Here is a 5391-nt window from a genome sequence, read left to right on the forward strand (position 1 = left end):
CTGTCCATGGTTGCCTTGTGCTTTAAATCCAGTACTGCGCTTTCCTGCAGTCCATGTTTAACATCACATTATCTGCTACTTACAAAATATAATGGTGAACATCACTAACAAACTTTATCATGTGTTCCTTGCACATTTGTTATGAAAGAGCATGAGGAGGTTCTAACATAGTTAAAATAAAGTGACAAACATTCCTTTCCAAATCAATTCTAGTGCAAATAATAATAACATCCCAATCACTAAATCAGTTTAGTTATAAAAAAAAAAAATCCCAAATGCTTGGACTTAAAACAGCACTTTCTGAGAATTACAAATTACCAAACATTACCAGTGCATGGCATCAGCACTATGTATTAATAGTGACGATTCCCTCTTTTAAACATGCATAAGTGATGCCTCCATGCACAATGTTGCCTCTTTGTTTTTGCTTTTAGATCATAGCCTCACTTCTAATTACCCTGCACTGCAAAACAGTGTTCAGAAAAATGCATAGATGGAGAGATGGAGCTTGTTCTTAAAGACAGGAAGGGAGTCATTCAGTGACCTCTAGTTATATAAATGCAGTATTGCAGGATTTAACTTTTTCCTTAAAAATACTGAACTGTTAGACTTTATTCTGGCTACCAACTCAAAAGCATACTTTCATTATTTAATAGAACTCAATTAAGATTCATAATAATTTAAAGCTTTTTCAGACTACAGCCCCAGCTTACTGATTTCTTCTGTGAACACAGAAAAGACCAACAGTGAACAAAGTCATGGATTTTCTAAATATCACTCAACATTCTCAAATGGATACACAGATACCAAAAGGAGCAAAAAGAACAGAATTTGGTGCTTACCTGTCATATGATCATTCAAATACATCTTCACCGATTCAGGTTTTTTTTTTTTAATTTTTTAAAGCAACCATAAGAGCAACAAACAATAAGTAACACTGATATAGACAACACAGGAGAAATAATAAAACTATCTGCTAAAATAAAGTACAAACAGCACATACCCTTCCCAGCTGCTAAACAAAAAAAATAATGGATTATCATCTAGTTTGGTAAACCACACATAAGAAACCAGGTATATTCCATAATTTACTTCTAAGATGGGGTATGGTATCTTGCAAAAACACCTAGCCACCTCCCCAAGTCCACCGAGAAGACGGTGGATGGAGACTTGTAATATATCGAGTGGCTTACTAAGCCAAATGAGTCTCCCAGTTTAGGTTCTGAATAATCTTAGTGTGTTTGTTTTTTCTAAAGCATTTAGTAAGATGAAGTCTGATTATAACTTGGAGATTACACTAACTTATTCTGCCTTTTTATGGTATTTTTCATTTGTTAACAAATAAATACTGTATAATCACCTTTAGTGAGTGAGGAGGTGCACAAAATGTTTATTCGTTTTTGACCCAATTCAAAACGAACTGCAATTTAAAAAGAGAAATAAAAAGGAACATCAACCATGTGAGCTTTCCTAGTTCACACTTAATACACAGCCATGCCAAGTTTCAAACTTTTGGTTAATTCTGAATTCTCTGTTTAGTGTCGAAGAAGGAAAACAAGAGAGTCTATTTACCACCAAGTCTTAGTCTCTGACTGAACAGCTGCCTAAAATGTACTCTAGCAGCCAATTCAGCCCCCCATGGTTTGAGCAGCTGTAACTTACTGCAAGGATTGAAAACATTCTCAATAGTTTACATCCTGTCTAAAGTAATAAGCAATTTGACATGCATTTAAAGGTTCTACACCTCGCTTGAAAATTTATAAATATCCATGCCTTTCCTTTAGTTAAGAAATGTATTTAATGCAGACATGGGGAAAACATGCAAACTGCACACCAACAGCTACTTATGTAATATTAGCATATCTAAATCCTGAAAAGGCTTCCAGTTTTGCCTTCCAAAAGGAAGATATGCCTCATGCAGCTTTATGTTATTATTAGGCAAACTCAAAGTTACAGTTCCTCCACTTATTGGAAGAACCTCATTAAATGCTGCAACCACAACTTTCCCCACTCACTGGAGCCTTAATGCGTGTCCAGAGGGACATCAGCAATAAATAATGAGAAAATCTGCTTCTACCTTTCTCAGATCTGCCATACACTAGTGTGTCCCAGAGTCATTCTGACCGATTGCACCAACTCATTTTGGGACACTGCACTTGGGAGCTCTATCAAGGAGTGAGGTGTCTAAGAGGGTCTGACTTAATGACACATTCCTAGTATATTCCCAGGTCTGCCAAACTAATAGGTGAATTACTGGATTAAAACCAATACCAAGTTGTCAACAGTTATACTGCTCCACTCTCAACATATAGCACCTTGGACTTCTATATGGGATGTTAGTAATTTAACAAAAGACGCCAAAGTACCAGACACACTTAACAGATCCCTTGTGTTTTGTTACCTTCAGTCCAGGACTAGAAGGTCACATAACATTCATTAACAAAGGTAAGATGACAGAAATGATTTTTCCCCAAACATCTTGGCACACGGGTGCCTTTTTCCTGTGAGTGCTGATGTATTCCTGTATTAGCATAGCAGTACAGAGCCAGAAGGCTGGACCCTTCCGAGTACAAAATTCATTACATCTAAAATGTTCTGCATAGTTGTTAAGTACTATGGCACAAATGACAGTCAGGTTCAGGCAACCCAGTGAAACAAACTACATTTTTCAGTGGCCAGGAAGGAGCTTCTGAATGTTGCCAAAAATGCCTGTCTTTTATGAGGGGGGACACCAAATGTGGTACCAACCAAGTCTAGGAATACAAGTTTATAGCTCAACAACTAAAGTGACAACAGCAAGGTCAAGTCCATCCATGTTGAACATAATCATTTGTTTCAACCATGTGACATTGCAGACAGTTACCACTTTTTGCAGTGCATCACATCAGGCACTAAATATTGGGAAATATATATATATATATATATATTTATTTATTTTATATATGAGACACATTCTTCTGGATTTAAATCAGCACAAACTAGAGCATACCAAATTCCACATGCATTGATAAACAGATTAGCAATGGGCATTATTTGTTAAGTCCTTATTGTGGAAAGTGAATCTGTGTAGTTTGTTAAAACTATGTGGTCTGCACTGAAAATGAAAGAAACATTACCTGAAGTAGGACACAGGTGTATAAAATTCAAAGGTTTAAAAATATTGATAAAAGGTCCACTGTTAACTGCATGTGGATTTGAAACAAAAACATCTAAATATCATAAAAGGTAACAAAATAATTAACCTGGGAGTTATAAATTTTATTGATATCGAACCCATGAGAATAAAATGCTGGGATTCTTTTTAACCCATACATATCTGTAATAATGATGCTTTGGGATGTTAATGCACGTCACAGTAACATAATGGGATGATTAGCACAAATCAGATCACGGGTTCACATTCTGTGTTCTTCCTGCGTGGAGTTTGCAACGTGCTTTGATTGGTGATAAAAGCGCTATATATATGTAAAGAATTATTATTATTATTAAGGTTTGGTTATTTTTTTTCATTTGTTGGGTGTTCAATTCTTTGATTAAAAAAAAAAAAGGAATCACAAGTGGAATAAATCAATGAAATACCTTTTATGAAAATGTATGAGTATTTTAAATACTTAGTGCCGGTTTGGGCAAGAAATGCCTTATGTGAGTATCAACAACACAATGAAAACCTTGGTACATTTATTCAGTGAGATGTAATTGACCTCGAGATTATATTTTACTGTAGAGACGGAGATAAAAGGCATTCATGAATATTATCCTGAAAACAGAGCTCAAAGACGTGTAATTGAAAAGAACAGGAGAAAACAATCTCCCCAAAAGTGTGCATGTTGCAAAATCACCCAGGGCTTATCCAAAACAATATTAAGGAATCCACAGATATCTCCTCTTGGCTGAAGCCACAATTCAAGAAAAAAAAAAAAAACCCATACACAACAGATTAACAGGTTAAGCACCTTAATGAGGATACTGCCATTGTGAGAGGATGGTTTGCTGCCTTAGGACCAAAATGCATTGTCAAAATATTTTGTTGTTACAAAAGACAATTAAAAAAAGAACTTTTCCTTGTCTGTTAGTTGAACCAAGACAGTGATCCATAAGATAAAAACAAGTTCACAGCACAGAAGCAGCAGCAGAACAAAAAAATATATTTTTTACAATAAGTCAGAAGTCAAACTCCAGAGCCAGGTATATAGATTTTAAATCCACATGGGATGTTGAAAAACTCTCAAAAACTAAATGAGCTGAATGAGATATTATAAAGTAATGTGCCAGATTGTTGACCAGTGATAAAGCCAACTGCAAAACTTTAGAGGACAACTAAACACTGTATAAGACTTTATGAAATAAATTACTAAAATCTTGTATTTGTTTGCTCAGCTTTCTTTAGTTTGTTATTATCATTTGGATACATGTCTGATTACATTAACTTCTAAAAAAAATAAAGATATACAAAATCCAAAAGGAGGCTAATATATATTCAAATATCGGTCAGTTTTCAAACAAGTTTAGGACCCGTTATTAAGAACAGATTATTAAGATAGCTATTCGAGAGTGGGTAGGATTCCACTATAGTTTGAGCTCCAGTCACTTTAAAGGCATGTACTGGGATATTCTTGGATAACAACTTATTATCACAAACTGTACATGAGGCATATCCCACATTAGTCCTTCTAGAATTTCTGTTTGAAGTACAAAATATGCTTCTGATCATTTAGCGACCTTCATTCACTAAGAAAATTGAAATGCCATAATCACATGCTTTCCCATACACTGTATAACCTGACATAATTAACACATGAAAAACATTACTGTTCCCATCCTGGAAACAGGACTGATTTAGTGTGATCTGAAATGTTTACTAAAGGAAACTTTCTTCCAGACATGAGTTACATTAACAGACTTAAAGGGGATGTGACCCACTATACAGTATGAAATTTGGGTTACCACATGACTTTTTAGGAGAACACACCTTTTATTGTACAACTAAAAATTACAATTTAAAGGATTTCAAGGCAGCTCTGGTCCCTTCTTCAGGCAAGATGAAGAAGGGGCCTGAGCTGCCTTAAAAGCGTACATATTATAATCTTTTTACTTAGCCAATAAAAGGTGTCATTTTACTTGACTTCTCATTGCATCCATAATGGCTAATATGGTACAATGCCCTACTACTACACACGACTTTTAACAATTGTGTCACTATTGTTATTTCCTAACATACTACAAAGTAAATGCAGAATTGACTCCTTTTGAATGGTATAAGCAACACCCTGCATCTGCATAAACATAACTAAATTATTTCTGCCCGTCTATATAAAAAGTTTTATCCTGCTGGCATAAAGGCACTTACATCAGTGTCCAAGAACCTACAAGATAATAACAGCATGTCTATTT

This window comes from Polypterus senegalus, chromosome 12 (genome assembly GCF_016835505.1).
Source record: "Polypterus senegalus isolate Bchr_013 chromosome 12, ASM1683550v1, whole genome shotgun sequence".
In the NCBI taxonomy this organism is placed as follows: domain Eukaryota; kingdom Metazoa; phylum Chordata; class Cladistia; order Polypteriformes; family Polypteridae; genus Polypterus; species Polypterus senegalus.